The 18,727-nt window shown below is 38.2% G+C and overlaps 2 long non-coding RNA genes across 2 annotated transcripts; both read left to right on the plus strand.

Annotated features, from left to right (window-relative positions):
- The first annotated feature begins 1,423 nt into the window (after positions 1-1,423).
- LOC134801958 (uncharacterized) lies at positions 1,424-14,125 on the plus strand. Its single transcript, XR_010145770.1, has 3 exons — positions 1,424-1,459; positions 10,084-10,131; positions 14,091-14,125. It is a non-coding gene; the product is annotated as an uncharacterized LOC134801958 (long non-coding RNA).
- A 2,473-nt stretch (positions 14,126-16,598) lies between these two features.
- LOC134801956 (uncharacterized) lies at positions 16,599-17,639 on the plus strand. The gene is made up of 3 exons (XR_010145768.1): positions 16,599-16,621; positions 16,980-17,042; positions 17,585-17,639. It is a non-coding gene; the product is annotated as an uncharacterized LOC134801956 (long non-coding RNA).
- The last annotated feature ends 1,088 nt before the right edge of the window (positions 17,640-18,727 follow it).

Genomic DNA, 18,727 nt, shown 5'->3' on the forward strand with positions numbered 1-18,727 from the left:
CGGAGCTTAGTTTTCGACCTTCGCACTTAGACACTTGTACTATTATCCTGTGTTTGAGCACTAAATCTCTCGAAGCTCGACCTTTGGTCTCAAGTGTAGGCACTGGGCACGCCTCCCCCAGTCTCTTGGGGTCTTCGGCCCTACGCAGAACTCGGTCTTCCAAATAGATCTCTACACCACGATTTGGATTAACCGTTGCGACTCTTGACATATAACGCGATATATATTAAGAGTTATATTTTTAGCCCAAAAAAAAACTATCTATAAATTCATTTATGTACTACGTTCCATATCCGTCTTTGGTTCACAGATTTAGATTATGTGTACCAAATTTCAACTTAAGTGATCCAGTACTTTCGGATGAAATAGGCTGTGACTGTGACAGACGCACCAGTGATCCTATAAAGTTTCTATTTTCTTTCTTTGAGTAATGGAACCCTACAAAAGCCCCAAATTTTTCTTTTTTATTTGTTTGTTAAGTTTCATAAATTAGACATTGTTCAAAATACTATCATACTCACTTTCACGTCCGTAACATTTAGAATATTTTTTTGGTTTTATGGGTCAAATTTTGCGTGGCATCAGCATTAGAGCTACGAGTATCTAAAGAACTTATAATTGGGGGCTTATAATTGATTAATAAACGTTCGATTAATTCATCATTTGTACCAATTCTCATAGTTGCCATACTAGACGCATTTTTACACCAAAAGAGTCTTAGTATGCGTGCATTTTTTTTAATACCACATCGGTGGCAAACAAGCATACGGCTCGCCTGATGGTAAGCAGTCACCGTAGCCTATGGACGCCTGCAACTCCAGAGGTGTTACATGCGCGTTGCCGACCTTTTAAAAACCTGTACACTCCTTTTTTGAAGAACCCCATACTGTAGGTAGACCCTCGGGAAAACATGGTTTAAATGTCGCAAAAACTAATTTAATTATTAAAATATTGAATAAATAATTAAATAAATATATTATGTATTAAAAAATTAAAAACAAGTTAAAGCCCTTCGAGTGAATTTTGTGTTGTAACAAACAATGCCATACTACTGAGATTTCGTATTTCGATGCGACGCAGACGACGAATTTTTCTATATTTAAAGGGCTGTATATTTTGAACTATTTCAGGTAGGTACTCAAAACTTTCAGGAAATACGTGTTATTTTTACTGTTATTTCTTGCAAAAATGATTATAAAAAAAATATTATAGAAAAATATGGGTCTTCATACAAGGAACTCATTAGGGTCGCTATGTAGGCTAATATTGGCCGCCATCTTGAATATCTCACTTCTTGTCCATAGGTATACGTACATAAATGTTGTATGTATTTTCATAACCCCCTTGAGTTACAAAATGCAATATTATTATTGACACACGACTTGTACATGTATTTACTCGTTGTTTCAAAAATCTAAATTAATTTCAGAATGTCGATGCACCATTCAACCAGGGAAAAGTAAGTATTTATTCGTGTAAGTCTGTGGTTAATCACTCCATACAAAATAATAACAAATGTGAAATAATTATCATCAACGTCACGCCGATGTGGGTAGGAACATGGTATAATAATATACTCCGCCTGGTACTCCATTCCCGTCTTTTCCAGGTCACCTAACTGACACAAGCCTACGTCATCATGCGACAGCGCTATATGATAATATGCGATAGCGCTATATATAGCGGCCATGTTGTTGTGACGTAGGCCTGTGTCACTCTGGGAATAAAAGACCATGTTTTATTAGACTATGGGTAGGAACATCATTCGGTAGTTTATATAGGTATTATTTTAAAATAACTTTTTAGATGTTTCTAAAAATATAAATGCTTTTGAAAATAATCGCTTCGATAGTCCACAATACTGTACCCCCTCCCTAACTTTTGAACTGGGAAAAGTACTAAACTTTCCACGAAACACATTTCAACATGATCAATTTAGCCATAATGAGTTTTGATATTTTTGATTACAAAAACCTTACATAAAATATCGCAGCCAATGTCGGCCAGTGTCCTGGGGACTAGTAGTGACATTAGGTTTCGTCGGAAATTGATTATGACTGTAAATCCTTGAAGTAAATAAAAGACGTGCTGACATATATAATAGTAAAGCGTCAAGCAAAAGAAAACTCTTTTAGAAATCGATTTTCGCTCATGTCATCTCGGATTTGGTTGAATATGGTATCGACGCATTCAGTGTAATGCCCTGAACACAAATATATGAGATGACAAGCGCGAAAGTGGGGTAGTTGCTGTGATGTCATAAAGTCGGCAGTACAAACTTTTTTTTTTCTTATAAACACACCATGTGGGGTACCAAATGAAAGGGATGGGTCTCTATTGGTTCCCATACATTTTTTGTTCCGATTTTTTCAGTCCATAACGTTTTCCATTATAATTTTTATTAGACATATTGTCAATAGTCATAAATTTTAACAATATAAATTGCAGTTCCGATTTTTGCATATCCATCCATCCGATTATTGTTAGTCATAAAATTTGTTACTTACATTACATAATGTTGAAGGCAATAAACTTGCTTACAATAATCGTTGTAAGGTCTTATTATACAATGTTATAAAATTAAACAATACAAATTGCATGCTTGCCTACCTACCTGGGGATTCTTTTTTATTTGGCTTACTGATTTCCCCTCCATTTCTTATTTTTCATGTAGTTAATTAAGCCATTTCGTCCCGCCAACGAGTCAACGGAGCCCCGCTTCGCGGGGCTCCTATTTCCGCTCTGAGGGACACAACGTAACTAACGAACCTACCTGAGGAAACAGATTTTTTATTGTTTGGTTTACTGATTTTCCCGCCATTTCGAATTTTTCATGTAGTTTATTAAGCTATTTCATCCCGCCAACGAGTCAACGGATTTTTCATGTAGCTTATTAAGCTATTTCGTCCCGCCAACGAGTCAACGGAGCCCCGCTTCGCGGGGCTCCTATTTCCGCTCTGAGGGACACAAGGTAACTAACGAACCTACCTGAGGCAACATATTTCTTTTGTTTGGCATACTGATTTCCCCGCCATTTCTTATTTTTCATGTAGCTTATTAAGCAATTTTGTCCCGCCAACGAGTCGACGGAGCCCCGCTTAGCGGGGCTCTTATTTCCGCTCTGAGGGACACAAGGTAACTAACAAACCTACCTGAAGAACCAGATTTCCTTTTTCATTATATGAAGGATGTTATTGATTTGGTTTCTTAGACGGAATTCCCTTTAGTCATTAAAAATGGCTCTTTGTTTGACATAATTATTGAAAGTCATAATGTTTAATATTATAGCTCCTAAATATTAGAATATTAGAGAATATCATTTTCTGACTATCGAAATTCGAAACAGTAAGTTTATGGGAAACAAAGGAATGACATTAAAACGATATGATTAACGACCATTAGTCCGATAAAATATATGGCTTAAAATATTTCTGAATAATTATTGATATACCTTTGAATGTTATACTCATCCATTTTATAACTTTTGTGATTATAGCGTTTAATATTATAGATGTTTAACATTAGAACAATGAAACGTTATACTTAACAAAATATATGACTATTGATGTTTATGTCCATAAATTATATGGATATCAATTTCTGACTATCGAAATTCGAAACAATAAGGTTATGGGAAACAAAGGGATCCCGAAAGGGGAATTGTGAGTAGATCAGAAATATATATATATATATATATATATATATATATAACATGCTGTAACATTTTCAATACTTGGTCTAACTAATTATTAAAAACGTTCAAAAATTTCATAATCCACAGTTGACTTCTAACTGTTCTAAATTGGAAATGGCTGAATGGATTAGTCCAAAATACATACCACGTGACTGTGAATATCCTCTTTATAATGTTAAAAAATAATTAACCAGTTTTATCAAAAAATAAGAAAAGTACATCAAGTTGAAAAAAGTATAATTTTCTGTTACATTAAACTGCAACTATTATTAAAACAAACAAAAAAGCGGCCAAGTGCGAGTCGGACTCGCCCATGAAGCGTTCCGTAGCAGCAAGTAACATAATAAAATTGAGGTTTACGGTTTATGACGTATTAAAAAAAACCTACTTACTAGACCCCTTCGTCTTTGGGCTCGTTTGATTCGTCTCTACAAGATCTTTAAAACAATATTTTGATGATTAAGGAGACTTGATTAATCTTGTGTCAAAGCTCTTGTCGAGACGATACAATCGAGCCTAAACATGAAGTGGTTTGGTTACATGGTTGATTGGTACTGGTGACCACCTTCCGGCTTCATTATCAGACCCTGAGTTTCACCTAAAGTCTATTTCAATAGAACTTGCTAACTATGTAAACAAACCGCCATATTGAAATTGTCTCTGAATGATGAATTTACTAGTGATGGGCAAGACTCCTACATAATACTGTACTAATGTCAAACCATATCGAATAATAAAATACCAAAAGTAAAAAACAAGTAGTTACTTATTTTTACCCGACTACGGCAACGCAAAAGGAGGGTTATGATTTTGACCGGTATGTATGTGGGTATGTATGTTCATCTGTTCCCTCATAACGTCTAAAGTACTCATTATAATTTGACAAACGATGTGTCATTCGAATCGTCTTAATCGTCCGCTGGTTATAGGCTATATGAGGTCATAAAAAAATGAACACGGCGCCCTCTAGAAGTCCTAAAGTTACGAACCAAAAAAAAAAGTAATTATAACGTGTTGTATATCATTTAGCACATTTCAAATATATACATATTGTTAGCTTTGCACCCGACTTTACTTGCATGCACCCGATAAAACATTAATTTAAACGAACTACAAATCTACCAAGCGCTCTGGATTCTATCTATCCGCGTGTAACGCGTGTTACGCGACTACGGAGATAAAAGAAGGTTTTTGCAAAAGAAATTTGTTTGGCCGCATATACATGGAGTTTTTTAATGACCTGCAATATTTTATAACGTGAATAGGTATAGAAGTCCAGATCAGCCAAAATGTATGAAACAGCCAATTTTTTTACGAGATCGGGATTGGTCCCACAGTAAAAGTTGCTAAGTACTTATAATATTCACCTCGTAAAATATTGCAGGACAAAAAATAAAAACAGGGCAGTGCGAGTCGGACTCGCGCACGAAGGGTTCCGTACCATAATGCAAAAAACGGCAAAAAAAGAACAGTCACCCATCCAAGTACTGACCCCGCCCGACGTTGCTTAACTTCGGTCAAAAATCACGTTTGTTGTATGGGAGCCCCACTTCAATCTTTATTTTATTCTTTTTTTAGTATTTGTTGTTATAGCGGCAACAGAAATACATCACCTGTGAAAATTTCAACTTTCTAGCTATCACGGTTCGTGAGATACAGCCTGGTGACAGACAGACGGACGGACGGACGGACGGACAGCGGATTCTTAGTAATAGGGTCCCGTTTTACCCTTTGGGTACGGAACCCTAAAATGCCTTCGCAGTGGTCAGGTGAAGCATACTAAAACGTACCTATGTGACGCACCGAACTCGACACTAACAGGGTCGTGACGCCCCCACACTAACAGGGTCAGGCGTAGCCCGTTGTAGTACGAGGCTCGCTGTACGCGTTCCAAAGCTGAGCGCCTTCGGCACCCTCATACTAAAAGAGTACGTACGCGTTCTATAGCCGGGCGCCATCGGCGCCCTCATACTAAAAGAGTCGGGCGTGGCCCGACGTACGAGGCTCGCTGTACGCGTTCTTTAAGCCGGGCGCCCTCATACTAAAAGAGTCGAGACGTACGAGGCACGCTGTACGCGTTCCAAAGCCGGGCGCCTTCAGCGCCCTCATACTAAAAGAGTCGGGCGTAGCCCGACATACGAGGCATGCTGTACGCGCTCTAAAGCCGGGCGCCGAAGGCGCCTCCATGCCAAAGGAGTCTGTGCCCTCATACTAAAAGAGTCGGGCGTAGCCCGACGTACGAGGCTCGCTGTACGCGATCCAAAGCCGGGCGCCTTCGGCGCCCTCATACTAAAAGAGTCAAGCGTAGCCCGACGTACGAGGCACGCTGTACGCGCTCCAAAGCCGGGCGCCGAAGGCGCCTCCATGCCAAAGGAGTCTGCGCCCTCATACTAAAAGAGTCGGGCGTAGCCCGACGTACGAGGCTCGGTGTACGCGTTCCAAAGCCGGGCGCCTTCGGCGCTCTCATACTAAAAGAGTCTGGCGTAGCCCGACGTACGAGGCACGCTGTACGCGCTCCAAAGCCGGGCGCCGAAGGCGCTTCCATGCCAAAGTAGTCTGCACCCTTATACTAAAAGAGTCGGGCGTAGCCCGACGTACGAGGCTCGCTGTACGCGTTCCAAAGCCGGGCGCCGAAGGCGCCCTCATACTAAAAAAGTCGGGCGTAGCCCGACGTACCAGGCACGCTGTACGCGTTCCAAAGACGGGCGCCCTCGGCGCTCTCATACTAAAAGAGTCGGGCGTAGCCCGACGTACGAGGCACGCTGTACGCGCTCCAAAGCCGGGCGCCGAGGGCGCTTCCATGCCAAAGGTGCCAGGCGTAGCCCGATATATGCGGCGCTCTGCGTGCATTTCTGCATGTACTGAGGACGCCCTCGCAAAAGTATTTAATATAAAGTGACTTCAAATAAAAAAATACAAGGTAATATAATTTACATTTTTTTTAAATATATTATTTGACAGAGATATTCAAAGGATCGCCATGGTCGTATGCCACTTTACGTTAAAGTTTATAATCGTGGCATACGACCACGGCGATGCTTTGAATATCTCTGTAAATATATATAAAAAAATTAGTAAATTATATTACCTTGTATTTTTTTATTTAAAAAATGGTAAAAAATAAAAAAAACAAATAATTCAGCCTTTATACGTTCCACTGCTGGGCACAGGCCTCTCATGCGCGAGAGGCTTTGGGCTATAGTCCAATGCGGATTGGGGACTTCACATACACCTTTGAATTTCTTCGCAGATGTATGCAGGTTTCCTCACGATGTTTAAAATTTAAAAAATGGTAACTCTTATAATATTTCCTGTATGATAATTTCAGATAAGAATTCTATCTTGTTTCATACTTTTTAGAGCGCGTTTTGCAGTAGTCGGGTTTTAGTTTTTGAACTTATTTTTTTTATTCATAACACTCTTCGAGCAACACCGGCTTCCGACACATCGGAAGGGAGGGGCCCAAGCGATATCTCACCGTACAAATCTTTCTGCCATTTTTCGCGGGGGGAAAGGTGCACACAGTCGCACTTCTCACACACTTGCATACAAAATCCAATCTGTAATGACGACACAAATACATAGAAAATGACACACGTCAAAGACAAATCTTGCAAACCTCGATCTCTTTTTGTGTACGGACGAGTGACAAGTGTCACAACACGCACACTAACACATTTTCGTTGAAGTATGTTATTGTATTCTGAGAGATGAGAAGTCGGATTTGTCGCTCGACCGATCCGCAATTTGTACTGAGCGAGCAAAATCGATAAATCCAACAATTACATGAGACTAAAATATAATAATTGTGTTTGAATGTAATTAAACGTATGATATGTAAAAAAAAATATTACATGTGAAATGTAACACTTTCTTTTTGTAAATTTGATGTCCCCGACCTCTTTTTATAACAAAAACCCGAGCAAACAGGCATTTTTGTGCAGCAGTGTTCACGCGCGCGTCTGGACTCGGTCTAGTGAAAAATCCAAGTGCAACTAGTTTTATTACCCGCGCTAGATTAGATTGACGCGCTAATCTTGTACCTCGGCAGAGGGGAAATAGTGCGAATGCCGCCTCCCTTCCGTGTTGCTCGAAGATAACACTACCCATCATACACAATTGTAGAATTTAAAAGAAACAAAACCGTCATTCCATCAGGTTCTAATAACCTAACTTATGAACCCATTTTAAACTTTTAGTTAAATATCCAAGATACAGTTATATATTTCGTCGACGTCGTGATCGATTTCACCCGATTCGTGCAGCACGGACCCAAGGTATTTGAATTTATTAGTTTTCACGACAAAATCGTCTCCTACCTTTATGGGGTCGGGGTCCGTGCCGCCACATGCCATGTACTCGGTCTTCGCAACATTTAGTTTCAGACTCCCTTTAGAGTGGAAGATTCCAAATAATCGTTACACAATTTAGTTCAATGAGAAAAAAAAAAACCGGCCAAGTGCGAGTCGGACTCGCGTTCCAAGGGTTCCGTATATTACACAATTTTTAACAATCAGTGCCGGATTAAGATATGTTGATGCCCTAAGGATTTCTAGAGGGGGCACCTCTCCCTCGAGTCATCAAGATTACATTGATTTTTTGGTAAATTGAGAGAAGTTCATTGCCGCGTTACAGCTGAGAATGGAAATCAGTCACATCATTTCATCACGAAAATTGACAGTGCCGCAGCAGTAATGTTGCAACAGAGTACCTAATGCTGTTGCAGTCGTCACCCGAATGTCACCTTTATCATAGCTTAGAAAGTAATAGAAACGCGAGCGAAGCGAGCGCGGAAATTTTTCGATATAAAAACGCAATATGATAGACAGTTGTAAATTTTTACTTTTAGTATGGAAATCAGTCACATCATTTTATCACGGAAGTTGACAGTACTGCAGCAGTAACGTTGCAACAGAGTAATGTTGCTGCAGTCGCCACCCGAATGTCACCTTTATCATACCTTATAAAGTTATTGAAAACGCGAGCGAAGCGAGCGCGAAAATTTTTCGATATACAAACGCAATTTTACTTTTAGTCCCAACCAGGCGCGAATCCAGGATTTCATACAGAGAAGGGATGGGACAGTTTTCTATCAGCCTAGCTTCGCATAGGGCTCGATATTTCTTAGGCTTCGATATTCGAGGTTGTTTTCATGCATAAAATATGTAAGAAAGCAGAGCTTGGAATTGAATTGGCGAAGTGTGAGAAAGGCAGTAGGCCTAGCTGCGAAAGAGGAAAGCTTGGATTTGGATCCACGCCCAAGTGTAATTAAGGCAGAAGGCCTCGCATAAGACCTAACGCCGAACCGCAAAAGAGTGGGTTGAAATCGAATCTATGCATGTAATCACGACTCTTCTACTGCTACCGATTGTTTCCCAAAGAATTACGCGCCATTATTTTTGCAAATTAGCTTTTGGACAGCTAAAAAAAATCGTGTGGTAAAAACGATGTGTCTGTCCCTAATTTTAAAATTTGTTCACCTTTTTCAACCTGGCATTTTGGTGCCCCTCCTGAACGTGCTTGTTTTGCTTATTGGTTACAAAGTCTTTATTAATTCAACCATTAAAGTCGACGAGTACAAAAAACTTTAAGCTAGGTCTCAATTTAACATTTTTTTTAAACATTATTTTTAATTTGACCTTACAATTACTCGTAAGTAGGTAAGACCGTTAAATATTTAAAATGATTATCTTATCAGAAAATTATCACCAATTACTCTAAGAAAACTACTACTCTAAGTAATCCGGCACTGTTAACAATGTATTTTTTATGTGAAACGTGAGTGAAATCTCTTTAAAAAATCCGTAGGGGTCGGATTAAAAACTGTAATTAAGTCCGACTCACGCTTGACTGTACATTTCTAATAGGTTTTCCTGTCATCTATAGGTATAGACCTATTTTATGTATTTTTTTCAAAATTTTAGACCTAGTAGTTTCGGAGATAAGGGGGGGGGAATGGTCATTTTTTGCCTATTTTCTTGAATAACTTCTAAACTGTTGATTCGAAAATTATAAAAAAAAATTATTTGAAATCCTTACAATAAGCTCTTTCATTTGATATGTAACATGATATAGTTTGAATATTTTTTTTTTCTTTTTTTCATTTACCCCCCAAAAGTGGCCCCCATGTTTAAAATTCATTTGTTTACGTTACATGTCCGTATTCGGGTCACAAACTTACATATGTGTACCAAATTTCAACTTGATTGGTCCAGTAGTTCCGGAGAAAATCGGCTGTGACAGACGGACAGACAGACAGACAGACAGACAGACAGACAGACAGACGCACGAGTGATCCTATAAGGGTTCCGTTTTTTCCTTTTGAGGTACGTAATGTACCTAAGTATTTTTCGTTCAGTATAGGTAATATACATTTTTTTTACTTGTAGATTATCTATAATTTTGGGAGGTTAACTTCGGTCACAAAAAAACTTGATGTAAGTATTTTTCATTTTTTTTAGGGTGGACAGATACAATTTCAAATTACAAGGCTAAGTTCATAGTCGATAGTGTGGGTCCTAAAATACGGCGTTGCGTGAATAAATGATTTCCTTTGGCAGGATTGGTCCTTAGGACCCAAGGATGGATTTAAGAAGTGCAGCCAAGATTTTTTAATGTAAATTTTTATCGGGCTCTCAACTTTTTTCTTGATATCTATATCATTTAAGCCATAGGCCAAGTTTGGTATTGTTTTCGTATAAATTGGGGCTCCGGAATTTATTTATGATATCATAATGACACCATTCCGAAGTACAAAACACATAAAATATGAAAAAAAAAACTATTTTTTTAATTTCTCTTCCACGCTTAATACGCTAAACCAATTTAGTTAAAATTTGGTACAGAGATAGTTTCAGTCCCAGGGAAGAACATAGCATACTTTTAATCTCAAAAAGCGTCCCTTAAGGGTGTGAAAATGGAGGTGGAAATTTGTATGGGGATTCAATAACCGCTGAACCGATTTAGATTTGAAAATTTGGCATACAGATATTTTGAGTCCCGGGGAAGAACATAGGATAGTTTTTATTCCAAAAAAATCTCTTAAAAGTGAAAACGAAGGTGTTGGATTGTATAGGAATCAAAAACGGCTGAACCGATTTAGATGAAATCTATGTCTACATCTTTGAATTAGTTGAAAATGATACTAAATTTGATATATAACCTACACTTAAACAATTATTAACCTCAGACTTCGCCGACGCTTAAAACCCAGATTTTTGATGCAAGTGCACCCCCCACCTAAATAAATAAATAAATATTATAGGACATTTTTACACAAATTGACTAAGGCCCACGTTAAGCTCAAGAAGGCTTGTATTGTGGGTACTCAGACAACGATATATATAATACCTATATAAATACTTAAATACATAGAAAACAACCATGACAGGAACAAATATCTGTATCATCATCATACAAATAATTGCCCTTACCAGGATTCGAACCCGGGACCATCGGCTTCATAGGCAGGGTCACTACCCACTAGGCCAGACCGGTCGTCATGATATAGACCTGCATCAATAATCTGGGTGGCTCCACTTCTTACATATATTTGAGAAATACAAAGATTAATTCTGCCGAAGGAAATCTCTTATTCAGTGAACACCGTAGTTGACCTTTTTATGGCCTGAGCACACTCGACTATCAATAAAAACTTTTACCAAAAAAAAGAAAATCGAATTAAAAAAGGACGACATAAAATTATTATTATCCTTTGTTTAGTATATGCGTTACCGACTGATATGTTTGAAGTCGGTGCCAAGCCAAATTTGAAGCATACCATGATTTTGTTGCGAATAGATATAGCTGGTTTGATAGTGCACGACACCTTGCACTTTGTGACTATGCGCTGAAACTTGGCACAGTTGATTCTTAGCTGGTCTTGAGCAGATACAGACTGGGAGCCTTCTAGAGCCACCTCTGATTTAGTGGGGGGAGGGCGGTGAAGTTCGACGCTGCCGCGCTTCACTTGGAGCAACATTTCTCTAAAAGTATAGGTACCTTTAGGGCATGTTATATATCTTTTTCGGATAAATTAAGGATAAGGAATCTATTTTACAAGCTTTTATTTAGTTTCACCTGACCGTTGTCTGTCTGTCGGTCTGTAATCAAATCTTGCAAGTTAAATTTGACCCACTTCCCGATTTCCGATTGAGCTGAAATTTTGCATGCATGGATAAATCGGATGACAATGCAATATTATGATACCCATCGAGCTGATCTGATGATGAAGACAGGAGGTGGCCATAGGAACTCTGTGATGAAACAACGCAACCTAATTGTGTTAGGGGTTTTTAGAATTGTTTCGATGAATATTAGTTGTCTGTCGTAAGAAAAGTACAGTCTAAAATTGACATGCCTGGTAGACCAAAACGACCTAAACAATTACAGTAATTACGAAGTGCGAATTTACACCGCCGGTAGTAAGAGCGGGAGCAGAGTTGGAGTCTCATCGTCTATATGGCGGGGTGAAGCCGAGACAAATCCCGAATAGCCCAACACCCAACACTACCCAAGTTTCTGGAAATTTGTGTGGCAAAATGATAAGTTAAGAACAGCAAAGCAAACACGTTTGAAGTCTACAGTGACTCCATGGCAGCTCCTCCAACAGTTGCCTCCACCTCTTAGCAGTCGAAGTGAGAGATAATATAAGAGCTGTATCCCACCACAAAACTATCGTTTTCCCTTTTAAAAGTTTTTACTACAATAGTTATTTATTTATGATACAAGTGTGGAAATTAGGCTTTTCCCAACTCGTGTCAGCTTAAAACACTTACTTCGTTCTTGTTTTAAACTCACCGTCACTCGTTGGGAGATACCTAATTTCCAAAAAATGCTCGTGGCACGCTTTTTTACAATGTTCGCCTAATACGCCTGCGGCTCCGGCTTGCATTGTAACCCACGCCAATCGCTTTTTTTGACCCTTCATTATAAATGTTTTATTAATAAAATAAAAAAAAAAAATTTCTCCGATTGTAGTTGTTAAAATATTACCTTGGTTTAGACAACACGATGCTATATTTGGTAACTTAAAAAGCTACTTTCCCTCACGCGTGTGGAAAAGTGGCTCTTCCTGTGCCTATGTTGTCCCACATGCAGTACCAGAAAGGTACGTGGCTTTTTGGTGCATCAACGTCACCAAAGTGACAGATTGGTAGTGAGTATTTGCCCCACGGTCACTCTTCTATATTCGAGGTCCACTGGGCATTCTGGAAGCTATAAAACGTGACGAGTTTGACAGTTGTGTATTGTTTCATTACTTCGGCTACTGCTAAAAATGCTGTCATAAGTGAACGGGAACAAACCGTTTAAAAACCAATTTTGCCATCCTATTAATATAGTTCTAATTTATGAGACAGTCCATTCGGAGATAACAATATTGTTATTTAAAAAAATAATGCTCCGTTGTTTTTGCCACCCCCGTTGCTGATGGGGTTTCGAATAAACTGTTATAAATTATACATAAATTTAAACCTTAACATTATCACGAAAGATGCTGTTAAATGACATTGTTGCTTTAACACGTGCAACTAAGACGGGAGCTGACTGCTCCGCATAAAAGAAACACAGGCTTTTATTTAACCGGAGCAAAAAAATAATTTCACCGAATGGATGAATGGATAATCATTCCACACCCTTCTGGAACGGTGTGAGGGGCCTCTTCCGCATTTCTGCTGAGGAGGCTGTGTCGGGTCGCACCCCACCTTGTGGGACGGTCCTCCGTCGTCTTCTGAACATACGACTGTGTGATCTGGTGTGGGCCAGCTTTATCACTACCGACCGTTATCCAACCCACGACCCCTAGCCGTTTGATCGGGCCCCGGTTTCGAGGCCGTGGTGAAGGCGACTGGTAGCTTAGGCTGGCGTGTGCATCGTGCTAATGTAGGCGTCATCTTCTTCTTCTTCGTTGTGTAAGAGGACTTGGGGGAGATGCCATGCTGGTCCGGTGGTCGTATGTAGTGTGGTCCTACTTTAAGCGTCTTTAATGTCAGCTGTATGTACACACTTATCGAGAGCCTCTCGCCGGGAGTATCGGCACCGTTCCGATCCAATCGGAGAAGCGCGAGAAGAGACAAGGAAGAGCGAGACGAGAAGGGAGCAGCATGTACACACTCGTTCTCGATCTGTCTCGGGGTCTCTCGATGAGTGTGTACAGCACGCAATAGGTTAAAATAAGATCGAAACCGTAAATGGTGAAATCTGAATCGGTCTCTAACTCGTTGTCAGTCATTAACTATATTCTGTCAGTTTCCATTAGGTATTTGTCATTTAAGTTAAATGGGTTTGGGTATACGTAAGTCAGACATGTAGGATTTGATTACAGACAGACACCAGAATAAAACTACAAAAGAAAATCTTGTAAAATAAGTACCTAATCTTATTGCTTAATCTTCAGACGGACAACTTAAGCAACGGGGAAAAAAAGGTATTTATTTAGAGTTATCAATTTACTAGTTAATTTGTATTATCGCTAGCAGGCGTATCTGCTTGATAAAAATTACTTTAGTATTAATACCTAAGCACCTTATTATTGGTGAAATCTCAATATAACTTGGGGCTTCAATCTCGTTGATATAGAAAATTCTTACAGTAGATGTCGCTATGCGTCTATGCATGTAGTTTAAGCTTCTGTAGCTCAGTTGAGAGGGTTATGTAGCATAATTACTCGGGTTTTCCACTTTAAGCGAGCTTGCTTTACGAACTTAAATTTTTGCTTGTTAAGGGGTCATCCATTAATTACGTCACACGAATTTCTAGGTTTTTTGACCCCTCCCCCCCCCCCTTGTCACATTTGGTCACATTTGGCAAACCCCTCCTCCCTAGTGTGACGTCACATTTCTTCTACGAAATCGCCAAATCGAATTAAGTAAGTACCTAAGTATTATTAATATTTTATCAAAATATTTTTGACGATATAAATATTAGTAATTTTATAACCCAAAACTGCTTAGGAAAGAAAATTAAAAGAATAAAAAAGATTATCGTTTTAAAAACTTGTTATTTAAATGTACGGCGAATAAAATAATTTAAAAAAAAATTTCGGTTACTGATGAAGTTAAAGTGACGTCACAAAGTTTGTGTCTCCCCCCTCCCCCATGTCACAATATGTCACATTTTCTTGACCCCCTCCCTCCCCCTAAACGTGTGACGTAATTAATGGATGACCCCTAACATTATATTAAAAGTATGATAATCAGGATCAGACTACGCAAACTCTGCAGCTTATTTGATAGCACAGAATGTGGAAGTGTTATCATAAAAGTCAAACTACTATAAAATTATGTCGTTTGAAATACCTAACACTCGGTGCTATCAAATATGTTGCAGAGTTAGTGTAGCCTGACTCTTATTATGTACTTAATTTTCTTATTTCGATACACTTAGGTAAACTTTGCAAAATAACTTTTTGAAAGTAAAACGTCTGAATATACTTATTTTATTTCAGCTGGTACATATTTCACTATTATTTTTAACAACATGACCTTGAGACGAATATCAAAGAATTACTTACACATAGGGTTTGCAATCCGGATCCGAAATGTATGAAATTATCCGGATCTGGATCCGGATCCGCGGATCTTTCCATACATTTCGAATCCGTCGTGCAAACCCTACTTACACATCCAGACTCTGTCACCGTGTAATATGTATCCTCCTCCTTAGTCGTACACTCTTGTCAGAGTGTGTAATATGTATACCTATGCAAAATAAGCTTGATCCCACTCTTATGGTGCAAAATACACTTGAAAAATACCTTTTTTTTTATAAAATTTTAAAGCGTCATTTATTTTCGAAGTTAAACAAACGCTTATAACTACTACTTACTACTTATTACTAAATACTTATTTACAAATAAACATTAAAATTAACTTTGAACTAAACATTTTAAATATAAATTAAAATAAAACTACTTACTAAAAAATTTTTACTATATAACATTAAATAAAACTAAAACATACTAATAAAGTAATTGAATAAAAAAAGAAGTTATAGAAAGAATACCCCTTCTAAAAGCTCCGCCTACGGCATTTAACCCATAACTCTGGCTGCGTTACCTCTCTGTATTGCCAGCGTTATACGCCGGTAGAGGCAAGCGTTAAGTGCCTGCGTTAAATTTTGCTTACATTTTTTGGGCTTTTGCCTAGTCGATATTTTTGAACTTGAGTGCACTATTAGGTATCTGTGTTCCTTACCAAATTTTAAAAACAGAATACAAAATTGGTAGTTAGGAACACAGATCCAAAATAGTGCACTCAAGTTCAAAGATATCGATTCAGCAAAAGGCCAATACATGTGAACACAATTTTCTCAAGTGTATTTTGCACCATAAGAGTGGGACCAAGCTTATTTAGCATATTATTACACGTTGTCCGAGTGTGGTTAGTACCCTGACTATGAAGCCGGTGGTCACGGGTTCAACTCCTGGTAAGGGCATTTATTTATGTGATGAGCACGGATATTTCTTGAGTTATTGGTGTTTTTATGAGTCATAAAGCATTTATAAATGTTTTTATGTAACTATTAATTATCATATAATACATATCGTTGTCAAAGTACCCTCAATACAAGCCATACTAATATAATAACAAAGCACAGTATGTGATACAAGATATTATAGTATGGAATGAATTACAGCATAGTAACTGATGTTGGGGATATTCACTCGATATTGGCGGAACCCCTGTCTGAAACTGCGAAATTCGTATACAGTTTTTTTGGTGTCTAGTAACACTTATTGGTACTCTGTAATTAAGAGGCCCAACGGAGCCGACATGTCTCATTGATAAAGGCTTCTTTTAAATATGTAGATAAAAAAAACATGGCACTTTCTAGGAGGTGCAGAATTAAAAGGACTCTATAAATAGAAAATAGAAATGTATTTATAATTTAACCTTTTTTCTGTAGTTAAATAATTTACTCCTCGAGGTATGTATAAAAAAATATATTACATTAGAAGAGTTAATTGTTTGTAGTATTGGTTTTATGGACACCAATACAACATGCCGACTAATAGTAGGTAGGTAGGTGCTCTTGTCCTACATTATTAGTAAATTAATAGCAACATCTCCCGCGTTAGCGCTACAACAGTTAGGTACAAGCTACTGCAGTCGTTATCCGGTAAAAACAGGTAATAGATTTTATGGCGTTCTAAAACCAAATATCTGGTATTTGAGGGACCTAGAATCACCTGCCTTTCTATTGGTAAATATCTAGGTCTTACAATTAGAAACATTGCAAAAAAGCGTATTTTTAATAGGTACCTAATAAAAATAAAACATTTCAGGGAATTACAAATGAGGCACTGAAGGCGACGGGCGGTGTGCAAGAGCGGGTGATGAAAGCATTGGTAAGTTATATGTATACAAGTACAGCGAGTTGCAAAATGTCATGATCACATTATGAATGAATTCATTCATAAAGTGTCCATGATTTTTTGCAGCTTTTTGAGACCTGGGAATTTTGGCCATAGAGAGAGCGAGCTGTGTCTCCTGTGTGCACAATTTCTAAAATTGAAACTACTTTTAAATCTAGTGAAATTTGCTAATAAGTAAGAACATTTATTTACAAACAAGATATAAACAGTGGTATTACTAAAAGAAATTAATAACTAGCTTAAATCTAAAATAGGCCCTTGAGGCATTGTACTAAGGATGCTAGGCATTTCCTCGCTGTATCGCAATGCTGATACGTGGTGCGAGGCAGCCGCCAGCTCTAAGACATACCTACATTTTGGCGGAATAAATACAATTCAAGTTTTTAGAATTTTATAGTGACACGAACACGTAGTGATATTCTCTAATTCGCTTCTTTTTAAATCTTATTTCTAGCAACAAAAACCTAGACGTTTAACTATTTTATATATTGCTTTATTTATACTTCTTTTTTCAGGATAAAGAAAATGCTCCTATGCCAGCAAAAATGGTACGCTTATATTATTAGTATCTTTTGAAAATAATATACTAAGAAGTAATTAATTACTGGATATAACTAGTCCTGGAGGGCAAAATTGAGGGGAAAAGACGCAGAGGAAGGCACAGGCTCACATATCTCAGCCAAATACAAGATTAAGTTTCTGTAGTGTCGTACGAAGTAGTTAAAGTTCCCAGCAATGAGAGGAGTGCATGGCCGTTACTCCACCGACAAGAGCATAGCTCTTAAATATTCATGATGACTATATTATTCATGAAAACTCTGTTTTGAAAAGATGTATTCCGCCGAGTTTCTTGCCGGTCCACTATTGGGATACCTTCCTACAATTTAGGAGGGAATTAAATCTTCTCGGGGCAGAGGTGTAGGGTTAGACCCGGCATAGCTTTATCGCGTATTTTTAGCTTTACTTGAAAATAGTTTCAATGTAGAACTAGCCTTATGAACCAATTTTACATGTATAACTGGCCTTAGAATTTATAGTTTATGATGGTTCATTATTTTTTAAGTGGGTAGTTTTGCACAGTAAAGTTTTTCCTCAGTCACCCGTTGACCACGCACGCTGTAAAGGGTTCGAATCGTTGGGAGTCGGGATGTAGTATGTATTCAATATACGCGATATAATCTGTTTCAATAGTTTTATTTGTCTTGATTATAAAATAATCATTAGTATGATTGAAAAAATGATACATAGTAAAACAGCACATTCGACTTTGCACTGTCAAGTCAACCAACATAGATTACAAAATGTTGTTTCAACCAATGGCGTTCAGCGTCAAAGTCGAACTTAAGGCCCCGGCCCCGTTTGTTCAGGTTCTCCTCTCACTCATGCTGGACGTAAGCGTGAGCGAGATGGCACATACTAATCATTGTCCTGGGCATGTATATGAGATTTTGAATTTTATTTTTATGACCTAATCGCTGAGTTCGATCAAAAAAATATCAGGCATTCTTAGAAGCAAATTTAAAATTTTTGCTTTTGTGCACAAATTGCTACAAATTTTTAATATACTAGTAAGGTGCGTTTGTTACCTTTGTTTTGGGAGCGAAAGTAAATATTTCAATTCGATGAAGTTATTCGAGAAAACCCTTAAGATTGCTGAA

The sequence above is a fragment of the Cydia splendana genome, chromosome 23 (genome assembly GCF_910591565.1).
Source record: "Cydia splendana chromosome 23, ilCydSple1.2, whole genome shotgun sequence".
In the NCBI taxonomy this organism is placed as follows: domain Eukaryota; kingdom Metazoa; phylum Arthropoda; class Insecta; order Lepidoptera; family Tortricidae; genus Cydia; species Cydia splendana.